Source organism: Pinus tabuliformis, chromosome X, assembly GCF_031772625.1.
Source record: "Pinus tabuliformis cultivar Carrire ecotype Pingquan chromosome X, CPIR1, whole genome shotgun sequence".
Lineage (NCBI taxonomy): Eukaryota > Viridiplantae > Streptophyta > Pinopsida > Pinales > Pinaceae > Pinus > Pinus tabuliformis.
The window spans coordinates 514766653-514778975 of NC_142308.1; positions in this window are offsets into that span (position 1 = coordinate 514766653).

Sequence of the window (12323 nt, forward strand, 5' to 3'; positions counted from 1 at the left end):
TACTTGATACATCATGTTCCTTTGTCTTATCAGCTATACCCATAGTCCCTTGGTCTTTGAAAGCGGGTTGCTCATCTAACTCCTCTGCCTCTACTGTCATTAACAGTTCAGCATAAGCTTTGTTGTAGATGTTGGCATTGTAGAGAATAAATGAATCCATGTCAGAGTGTATTGAATAGATTGGGAAGTTTTGGGGCTTCTCTTGACTGCTTATCACATATTTCATCAAAGTTTCACGGTATAATCTCTTTAGCTGCCCAAAGACTGAGATAGTTGCATAGGACATATCTAATTACAAAGATCCTTGGAGTTTGGCCCCCCAGGATTTGGACAAGAGCATACCATACTTCGGAGGTATATCAACTACCACTACATCCATCAAGATTGTTTTGGTTGGGTATTGGACCAGAGAGACACATAAGTCTTTAATCAATCCTAAGCACCTGACCTGGCTTGAATCAAATGGGAATAGATCTTTATAAGGTCTTGTGATATCTAGGTCGAGTTTTTCCATTACAGATTTGGGTATTAAATTGTGTGAGGCCCCAGAATCGAACATTGCGTTATGTAGAACCTTATCATGAATGTTTAGACTGACATAGAAGGGTGGAACCCCTCCATTTTCTGTTTTTCCATTAACCTCAGGTCCGAACAGCAACTCTGGTTGGTCATCTAGGACATTCACAGCATCTTTATTGTCTGATACTTGGAGTGACTTGTTAATCTGTTGTCTGTATATTTCATGTTTGGCTAATTCCGAAAGAGGAACTGATATCTTTAGCTTACTTATTTCTGTTTCCAAGTTAAAAGGTTTTTCCATTTGAATCTTGGCATTCAGTGCAACAGATTTTTCCCTTTCAGCTGGGTTGTCAGTGGTCTTTTGCTCATAGTTGGCTTGATTTTGAGTAAAACTGGTGCCATGTTTGTTTCCTGGGGGGGTATCTGCCCTTGTCTTTGAAGGATGGGGTGGAGCTGGCTGGTTTTCAGAGGGCTATTGTTCTGAGATGTCCTCCATAGTGACTTCTGTGGTAGGTGGGTTTGAGCTGCTGGTTGATTGCGGGAGAGTGATCTTATCATTGATCTTCTTTGACTGCTTATTTTCCTTTGATTTGAGGGGTGTAGGTACATCTATCGTTCTAGTCCTTAGTTTTTACTATTTGTGTACCTCATACATAGCTACATCATAACCTTCTTTGAAATCAAATGATTCTCCTGACTTAGTGTGGTATTGATTGTCATTGTAAAACTCTTGATCTTCTTGTGTTAAGAAGACTTGATGTTCACTGTCCAAACCCATTAGGTTGATGTGAGGGTCCTCATTAGGTTCACTAGATGTTGAAGCCTCAGCATAGTTTTCTTGGAAAGGAGGTCTGACATGCTGGTCAGGATCAGTCCTTCCAACATTGTGATTTTGATTCTTTCTAAAGTTTGGGTTTCTAATATTGCTTGTTTGACCTTCCCATGATGATTTTCTTTCTATGTTTTCCACCCTGTCTCCAAGTCTGTCCATCCCTTTGATGATTGCATCTAGCTTTTGCTCAAATGATGAGGGTTCTTCTTTAAAAGTAGTTCTTCTTTCAATTCTTTCCCGGTTTCTCTTAGCAATCAGATTTGCCTCTACACTTACGGCTATGTTTTTGCATGTCTGCTAGGGTTGCAGGGGCTCTTTCTCTTAGTTGATATGCCATATCAGCATCAAACCCATCAGGGAACTTAATCAATGCCAAATCAGGTGGAGGCCTAAGATTTTGAGGAATGGCATTATAGATAGTGTTGAATCTAGTGCAATAGTCCAAGACAGTTTCTTGAGGGCCTCTCCTTATGGTGTCATACTCAAATAAAATGTGTAGAGGATCCTTTTTCTTTTCCCATCTGTTCAGGAAGGATTGATAAAGGGCACCCGAATCAGCTATGGAATTTGCAGCCAGTGCCCTGAACCAAGTTCTTACTTCACCTGTCAGACTTTGCACGAAAATCTTCATTCTCACATCATCATCATCTATCTCATAATTTTCAAAGTAATCTTGCATTTTCTTGGTATGCTGTAAGGCGGTGTATGTACTGGTTCCATCAAAATAAGTAATCTTACTTTGGTAGTCCTGAGGCATGGCCCCAGGATTACCAGGTAATTGAAGGGGAGCATAACGATTAGCCATATTTAGGGGGATAAGTGGGACAACTGGTAGAAAGGGAACAACTGGAACAACAGGGACAGCAATAGCAGTTTGTGTGTTGGGTGTAGACAATATGTTTTGTGAAGTGGATGATGAAGAGGGGGAAGAATGAGTTATATGAAGGTGGACTGATGGTTTTGCAGGGGTTGGAATAAAACTTTGCTGAACTGCCTCAGGGCTGGTTTTAGGAGATTGTTCTGGTTCCTTTTGGTTCCTAAGAGTCTTGGGAATCAAGTTAGGATTGTCGAAAACAGGTGGAGGATTCGGGTCAGGATTTGACCTGGTATGCCTAGTTCTCTTTTTAGGAGCCAGCTTCTGAACTTGCTTTTGGTATTTTTGAGAATATTTTTAGAATTGTTAAGGAACCGTTCAAGTTTTTGGAACCACTGTCTAAAAACAGACAGCAGTTTGAAAAATACGCTCTGGTCCCCAGTGGAGTCGCCAATTATGTTAACACTCAAGTTGTTCCCTTTGACTCCCAAGGGAATACGGCCGAGGTAACCACTAACCAATCTTTGGGTCACAGGTTCTAGCCTACCTATGACCAGAGAGGGCTCTCTCTTTATGATTTAACTTTGTTTGTATAATATTTTAGGCTAGTTATGATGCTCAAGGTTTTGTTTTGAATTTTGTTGGATGATGATTTCAGTCAAAACAAATATATGTTTGCAGGGTGATCTAGGCCATTGGGCATGGAGTCAAAGATGTTTAATTGCTTAATATGTCTGCGTTGATACAACAGTGATGCTACAGAGCCAGATAAGTGTCTAAGGAACAATTCTTTAAATCTGTAATTGGATGTGATGGAATCAGGGCGTGAAAGGCAACTAAGGATCTTTCAGTAAGCTGATATGGAGAACAGTGGGAATATTACTTAGGAGCACTGAAGAATTCCTGCATAACATTCATATTTATAGAATTGATACAAACATGAGCAATTAAGAATTCATGTTCATGATTAATTCTGAAGAAAACATTTTCAACAACAGAGATTGAATACAGGGTGTAAACAAACATATCCTGTACTATTCCTTTTCTCTTTTGTTAGATTGGTGAAACATGCATATGATTCAAACAAACATAAGAAGATAAAACATAGATTAAGAAAACTTATTGTTCCATTAGACAGCACAGGAATTCTGCAACAGCACGCAGAGCATCATTGAGACATCAAGCATTCAAGAAACACTGATCTTTTCCAGCCTTTTTCATTAGATCATCTGAAAATATAAAATATATTTGCCTTAGAGTGAAAATCACCAACCCCAAATACGTTGCAAGGGGAGGTATATATACAAAATTTAGATCAGAAAATATCTATCTGGTGAGTTAATGGCTCATTAATATTGTGCCAACTCCTGGAGGATTGCAGCTGAGAAAATAAATGTTGTAGTAACTGCTTAATGTATTAGTTGTCAAAAATGGTCAGAGAATGTTGACTTTGTGACCGATGGAGTCGGCTGAAGCCGTGCTGCCCAAAATTTGCGCATTTCCTATGTTTTGGCTTGCTGTCGCTGTCTTCATGCTGAGTCACCCTTTTCGGCTGCCTTGTATGCTGTCCAGATTCTGATTTTTGCCTTTGGCTAAGTTGAAGCTGACTAGGACCGACCAACTAAGATTACTGAGGCAAAATTTGAAGCATTGCCTGCCACCAATCCTCTTTGGGCAGTTGGTGTCTTTATATTTTTACCAAGGTTTCATCTGCCTCTGTATACCTATAAAAATTTGGTGGAACCTCAAATAAGTGTTGATCTCATGTTCAATAAAAAATAGATTTTCAAGCTTGTCATAGAGGCCCTGCCCTATTGGAGGCCCTGTTTCTTCAGAAGTACTGGCGGATGCAGTGATTTGATTTTCAATGAAATTTGTCATCCTGGTAGCATATTGCTCACGGGGGAGCAGTCTTCCTGTGCTGGTTAGTAGGCTGGGCAATCCCTTTTCTTGCAGTGCTCCCATTTTGAGCTTGTATTCATCCACCTCAGCCTGCATTTCATGACATTTTCTCTCTACAGTTTGTACAAAATTTCTGAGAGTCAGCACCTTTTTAGTTGTAAGGACAGCATCTGTTCTGTTGATGATGTTCAGGGCTGCTAGCTCCTCCTTGGTCTGATTGTTGAGAAAATTTATCATTCTGTTGACCTGCTCAGGCCTATTCCCTAGTACTGTTCTAGCTTTCTGGCTCTCAATTTGTGCTTGGCCAATCAATTCCATTTGTTCATGCACTGTCTTGATTGACTTCCATTGTCTAGTAAGGGAGTGGTCAATCCGGGCCCACAAAATCCTCTTTATCTCTACCAGAGTATTTTCAAGTTTGAGCTCTTTCTTTAAGGCCTTTATTTTGTCTTTGAGGGCCTTAATTTCTCTAGTCTTCTCTGCTACAGTCATCTTTGATTTGTCATATTTAGCCTCCAGTTCTGCCAATTTTTCCTTGGCTTGCTTGATCTCGGTCGCCTGAAGTTCCAGCTCTTTGATAACCTTTGTCAATTCGTCCATGTTTAAGCTGGACTCAGGAGCTGTTGCTGTTGTTGTTGCTGCTTCTGTTGTTGCTGTAGTTGTTGCAGGGGTTATTGCTGCCTCTGTAGTGGTGGCAGTGGTTGAGGTAGTTTGAGGAGGTTGGGAGGTTGATTCTCCCTATTTGTCTTGCAGTGCCTCTTCTAGCTCCTTCTCCAGATCAATAACTCTTTGATTCAGCTGCATTATTAGATCGAGTTGATCTTCAGACTCCTTTTCCTTTTGCAATTCTGTTGTTTGAGGGTGCTCAATGGGAAGCAATTTCAGTCTTTTCTTCAATGCAACAATATCATCTTCTTTCTTTTTCATGACGGCCCTCACACCCTTTGGATCCTTAGGATCATGTCCTAGGTCCACAATGATGTCCTCCAGTGTTTTAATCCTGTTGTCCTTGGCCGTGGAGGACATTCTCTCGAAATCTAGCTGAATGTTGGTGTTCTTCAGCAATTCTTTCAATTCATGGGCCATTGTGGCCCTGTCTACCAAGGTGGCATAGACCATTTCCCCCGTTTGCTTGTGCAACTCTATCTGGTCCATGGGGTGAATGTCCTTTGCCATGACTTCCAGCTTTGTTTTTACAAAATCTGCAGCTGAGTGAGGCTGCGGTACCTTGGGTTTGAAGTGGCTGAGGATTATCTTTTCCTCTTGTATATTATACACTGACATCAACCTCTCTTGTTTAGTTGGTGTTGCTTTGAGGAATTGCTTGTATACCTCCACTCTCAACAGCTCATTTTGTGCCTTTATGTCTTTGAAGGAAGCCTTGGTGCTTGAAGGCTTCTTGCTCTGCTGAGTGGAGGAGGACACCTCCATGCCAAGCTGTAATCCGTGCTCTTGTTGAAAAGAGCTTGTAGCTGTTTGATGACTGTCTCCTCTTTCTTTCCTTGGGCTCTCAAGGAGTTCCTCGCTGATTTCTTCTATGACCAGGGAGTCAACCTTTTGCCTCTTGGCTTCAGGTAGCTGGGAGGATCCACTAGCAGGTGTGGACTCTTCTCGGTCCCGTTTCTTGCCCCTTTCCTCATGTGCAGGGGTCTGCAATGCAGGCACGGTTGGTGGTTCTGTTTGTGGTGGAGGGGTTTGCTCTTGTTGCTGCCCAATTAAGGAGGCAGGCTTTTCTTTTACTATCTCTTCTTCAGCACCCATTATTCCTTTGCCCTTATCTGTGCCTGATGCTGTTGTAGATGGCGCCTGGGTGGTTGGTGTAGTTGTAGTAGTTGAGGTTCCTTCTCCAATTGGATGCGGCTGCTTGAAAATTACCTGCTGCACAGAATCTAAGTCAAGAGTTTTTTCCAAATCCTTGAAATTTCTTTGCATTATTTCTTCTTGAGTTAGTTCCTCAATTAATGTGTCTTGCAACCATTCTTGCTGATTGGCATACTGCTCAATTTGTGGAATTTTACAGTGCTCATAGCCTAGCAGCCTGTACTTGACTCTTCTAGCACTGATGAAGCCTTCAGGGTCATAAGGGACCCACCAAAAGCTTCTTGATAGCTTGTATTTATCTTTGAGGATTTGCTCAGCCTCTTGCCATCCCTCTTTTTTGTTCATGATAAATGGGCCCAGGTGGTGTTTGAACTTGAGGTGGGCTTTCTTCTTGGCACTATGAAAGTGGGTGAGGTCAGAGTTAATAAGCTGCCTATAGTACTCCAAAGCGAACAGTCTCATTGGTACATATTTTGGGAGCCTATATGGACAGAGCTCGCAACCATAAATTCTGATGACTGTATGATTTTGGTATAGGTACCAATCACCTATTTTATAATTTTTGGACAGCTGCAGAGTTTTCTGGATTTCAAATGACAATCTGGGAGGAGGGGATCTCATCAATAGGCAAGAGACCGGGTAGACAAATTGGTCAATAAATTCACAGTATGAATATGGTGAATCTTGGACTTGGTGGAAAACTGATGACCAGAAGATGACAGACCTTCTTTCTCCCTTAGAATCCAGCTTCTTGATAGGGCATTGAAAGGCCTCGGATTGATAATACATGAACAAGTGGTAGATATATGATGAATATTTGAATATACCCTCCCTATCCACTTTGAAGAGTTGGTCATGTATCTTGTTGGCTATGAATTTAGCAAAGTTATATTTGTAAGCAGGAGGTTGGCCTGGGCTGTGAGCAGCTAATAACACCAGCACTGTCTCATCAACGTGCTCACTGGTTTTATAGCCCAACACATAGGAAATCATGTCAACCAGAAGTTGGCCTACATCAGTAAAATGGACATGCAAGAAAGGAGGTGGCCCTGTGCGCTGGCGGTCAGCTCTCATAAATGTCTTGGTGATCTTTTCAATGTCAGCAGTGGAAAGCTTGGCACCTGTATCTAGTAGATAGTTCATGGAGAAGGGAAACAACAACTGAGTTTGCTTGAAGTTGAGCATCTGGTTGATGGAGTCAGGATTGATGTGGAAGAGTATGCTCCCAGATGGAGACTTGACAGCTCTGTGATTTGGATCATAATTATCAGCACATAAGCGGATGATTTCTGGAAAAATATTAACAGATGGGAGAAAATAGTGAGGCAGATTGGATTCCCATATCCCATATGTGTCATTGTTGCTCAAATAGTTGTCCCTCAATTCCCAGAAGGTCTATAAATGGTTCCTGTCACCCACAAGGTCTTGGATGAGGTAATCTCTGTCAGCAAGAGGCATGGCCTCAAGCTCTTTGTTAGGTGGATTCATGGGAGCAACACTGAGAGCTGTGGGTGCAGCCATTGTATAGCCTTCAGGTGTTATCTTTAGAATGCAGTTTCTGAGTGTAACAGTGTGAATGTAATAGCTTGTAAGGCTTTTTAGAAGTCAGGTGGCAGACTGAATGCAGATGATGCCAGATATATCTTCAAAAGAGGAGTAAGTAGAATAAGCAGACTTGCCTCTGATTTGCTCTGGTAAATTCACAAGGATTATGGACAGTGAGGATGAATTGCAGAGGGGGGGCAGGACTATAAGCTGGTGAAATGCAGTTCTTCAATTATATGCTCGTCAAAAGGGAACAATGCCGGGCACTTGGAGGGTAAATTGCAAATTAAGGCCGAGAATGATTGTTCAACAGTGAATTTTGGACAAGGGGACAATGTGGATTATTTTGGGCTAACATTTAGTGAATGACAACATTTAATTTAGGAATTACCAGGTAATTAGTGGAGAACTTTGCAGAGAAACGGCAAGAACACGGGCAGATGGGTAAATTTTGGCAAATACCTAAATAATTAGCGCCGAGAGCTGCTGGGTTGAGCAATGGATGGAGAATGTAGTTGAATTGGTAAGTGGCGGCATCCCAAGCTTTGAATTCGTAGTGTGGAGGCAATTTTTGGAGTAAACGAGCAGAACGGCTCCCTCTCTTTTCCAGCGAAAATGACAAAAAACGGTTCAATTGCGCGTTTATAACGACAAATTCGGCACATATGGGTTTTGGCGCTTTTCCGCGATGACGTCAGCATGACGTCATCAGCGGGGCCCGGGTACGGATGATGACGTGGGTGCTGAGTTGGAAGCCAGCGTGGCGGGACACGGTGGAGGGACGTGGGGGCGGCAAGATGGCGTGGAGGGCGACGTGGCGTGGTGGCGGGGGCTTTGGGTATGACATAATGATGACGCGGGAGTGACGCGACAGGGGAGGCGGATTGCGGGAGGGCGGTTTCCGGTTTCCCCGCACCACTATTGGGGAAAGGTGGTAATGGGGAGAGGGGCTCCGAACAACCCCGGTGGCCGCCACACGTCCAGCATACGGGAGCAAAACCACCCGCTCCCCGACGCTAAACCACGGCAGGTCCAGGACTGAGATTGACTGCCCACCTTTGGATTGGGGGCAGCGGATGATCAGCGGCTGGCGGGCGCCCCGACCTAGCGTGCAAGTTTGGGTGGGGACCCCCCAAACAATAAAATAATATTTAATATGGCGGGTTCAAAACTTTGGTTAGGGGGGTTTAATGGGTTTCAAACGCATAAGGGTTAATGTGTCGGGGACGAACAACATTTAAACATTAGGTTTGAGCACGGGGGGGGTGGTTTCATAGGTTTTTTCGGGAAAATGGTAGGTGAGGGTTTAGTGTAGGCTATTAATCTAACCAGGGGTTAGAGTAATTCCAAAGCAAGGGTTGACTATAGTCCCTGATTGACTAATGTCTCCCATGAAAATGCTAATTAGCTATAATGCTAAAGGGGGGGATATTTATATATTTTTCTGGGTTTTTTGCATAGAATGCTATAATAGTAGGGGGAGGGGTAGCACTTAGGGATTTATATAGTAAAATTAGAAATTAATATGGATTGGGGATGTGATAGAGAAATAGAGAGCTAAGTTTAATGAGTAAACTTAGATTTAGAAGCAGATGGGAGTGAAGAATGATTTTACACAGGAAATGTGGCTTCTTTTCAGAGAGAGAGGTCACAACTTGACATGAAATTTACAAATGAGAAATGTAAGGAGGACTGTTTAGGCAGATCCTACAGTGCTCAAGGGGATGTTAGTAAGAAACTTCTGAAGGGGATGAGGGAAGTTAGTGATGGTTTGGTAGTTTGCCAAATAGGCCATTGCTCTTGCCTTTCTCCTACTGGTGAGATCAGATGTGATTTTTCTCATGTCATATGCTTAGATCTTGTTTTCTGCAACCTTCAACTGCCTACCCTACCTAATATGCCTAACATTCTTTCTTCCTTTGGATGGGTGCACTTATCCTTGCAAACCCTGATAATTCTCTTTTTCTTTTGTTGTCCTCCTATCTAAGTCTACCCTTATGACTTCCAAGGGCCCAGATTAAGCAGTTGGGCTCCTTCCTTTCTCTATCCACCTAGTCATCTGTCAAGCTTGAACTGTTTGAGCAGGTACTTCCTCTCTAGTCTAAAACATGCAATTTAAAACATGGTATGGCCCAGCTTGAGCTGTTGGACCACCCATCAAAGTAGCAGTGGCATTTTGGATTAGCCACTTTCATGGTCTTTATTTGGGGTTCATTTCATTTATTTTTTCTTTGACCAGTTTATTTTCTTGCCTTTTGATTTTTCTTTTAAGGCATACCCTCTTTACATTTTTTAACTGTCTGTTTCTTTCACAAAAATGGAACCTTAGTACCACGGAAGATGAACATTTTTTGGCACTTCCACTGTCAATCATGAGAAATGAACACCTATTGGTATAGGAGGCTAACATGTTCATAGGGTCTTTAAAGGATAATATCCAACATGATGTTCGCCTTTGGGAACCTGATTCATTAGAGAAGGCATTCAGGTTAGCAAGAAAAATGGAAAGCAAAATTATGGCAACCAGGAAGCATACCACTCACAACTATAAAGACAGAAGTGTTGTTTCCCCTAGCCTTCCACAACCTATAAGGTTGACACCACAACAATTGGAAGAAAAAAGAGCGAAAGGGCTTTGTTACAGTTGTGATAGCAAATACACTAAAGGTCATAAGTGTGCTGAGAAGAAATTATTCTACATAGATTGTGAAGAGAAAGAAGAAATGAATCAGAACATATCTTGTAAACTATTGGCAAGAATGACCACTCCTTAAACTCTCAAGATAGAAGCAAATATCAAGAAGAAAAGGGTGCAAGAAGTGGAATATCACATCAAGAAAGAAGAAATGAATCCAACCATATCTTGTAATTCACTGGTCGGAATTACCACTCCTCAAACTAGCGAGACAGAAGGACATATCAAGAAGAAAAATGTTCAAGAAGTGAAAGATCACATCGAGTGTCAAGAAATGAATCCGACCATATCTTGTAAAGGATTGGAAGAAATTACCACTCCTCAAAATCTAAATATAGAAGGACATATCAAGAAGAAAAAGGTTCAAGCAGTGAAAGATCACATCGAGCATCAACAACAAGTTCTCCAACTTTTAAAGGATAGCGCCACTTCGGTGCAAAATCAAATGAAACAACAGGAAACGTTGGCAATACTACATGCACTTAAAAAATGGCGACCTTACCGAATGGGAAGACTCTTCAAGGATGAGGATGTGGAAGCATTGTTTTGTGCTATTTCTATTATCCAACCAGATTGGATAAACGAAGCAAGGGATGAATGGAAGAAGGACAAAGAAGTATGGCCACTTATTCAAAACTTGCAAAAGATCCCAATTCAAACAATATTTCCAGATATTGAAAAGGAAGGAAAAATCATATTGGAACCTGGAGCAGTCACATAAACAAGAACCCGACAGCTATGAAATCGATCAATTTCAGAGTATCTCATCAAGTGGAAGAACTTACCCGCTAAAGATTCCACATGGGAGGACAAGAATTTTATACAGAAGCATCAAGAACTACTCAAGCGTTGAGGACAACGCTTTTTGAAGGAGAGGGGCATGTTAGGCCCCTATACTACTAGTGTAACCCCTTATTGTTATTAGTACAACCCACTTATTATATTGATGTACCCATGTAGTGCCCATATTGTTACTAATGTGCCCCATAGAAGCCCACTATTGTTATTATTGTGCCCTTACATTATTATTGTTATGTCGGCTCTGATTATGTTATGACCCCTTAGATTCCTATATATAGAAAGGAGGTATTTTCATTTGTGGCATCCAAGAATTGTTCATTTATGTAATGTAAAGGAGGTTGCCCCCTCAAAGAGGCTGAATTCTAAGGCGTGGATCTCTCTTTTCTATCTTTTTGTGAGTTGGTTTCATAACAAGGCCATTTCCATTCTTGCCAAGTTTAGGGCACGCCACTCTAGAGGCCATGTTTCCAACACTGTGAAGATGGCTTCGTCAATAGCAATGAATGGGAGCTTCGTCGATTCCTTTACCGAATCCTTTTGCACCCGGACATAAATGTTATGCATGTCTGCTTTAAACTCTACAAAGATCTAGAGAGTGGCATACACTTTGGGAAACAACTATGGTCTTCTATTGATCCATATTCGAATGCTCGCCTCCATCAGCACCCAAAAAACCTTGGTTGCACGAATCTGCTTCACGTCCTTAGTGGCCCAGAGCGAAGCGTACTTCACAGCCTCAGGTAGATCCTGGTCGATATTCGAGAATTGGCTATCTTCTGGTAGTTCACCTGCTACCAACAAGATGGATAACAACAACCACGCGTAGTGGAAGGTCTTACCCTGCTCTTGGGCCTCCTTGCAATTCGTCAAAAATTCCTCACAAAGGAACGTAGCCCAGTTGAACTGGACCCCCTCCATGCACTGTTTGGCCAACATAACCACCGGCACTGGTACTTCATTGGTGTGGAACTTCCACATTAATTTTCCAACTAGGAGCTGGGTGGCTTTGCGCACGCCTTTGTCCTTGATACTTGCAATTGCATAGCCTCACTTCTTCTTTTCTAGCTTGTATTTAGTTTTCATGGCTTCTGCGAGAGCTAAATTGCTGCTTTTTCCCACCATTATCGCAAGGTCCTTTCCTTTACAGGGAAGTCGAGAGATCTGGTGAATAAGCTCCACCGTGATGGGAATAGGCTCCTCCAACCATAGATACCCATCATGCACCAAGCGCAACAACTTCCTGATGACGAAAATGGTGATGGGTGTGTGGTTGTAGATGAAGTAACCCGACCTTCTCCACATCGTGCAGCCGTTTTCGCAGCTCCAGCGTGATTACTAGCCCCTCCGAATTTTTCTTCATCAAGATCTCCAACGCTAGGTGCGGGAACTTCTCG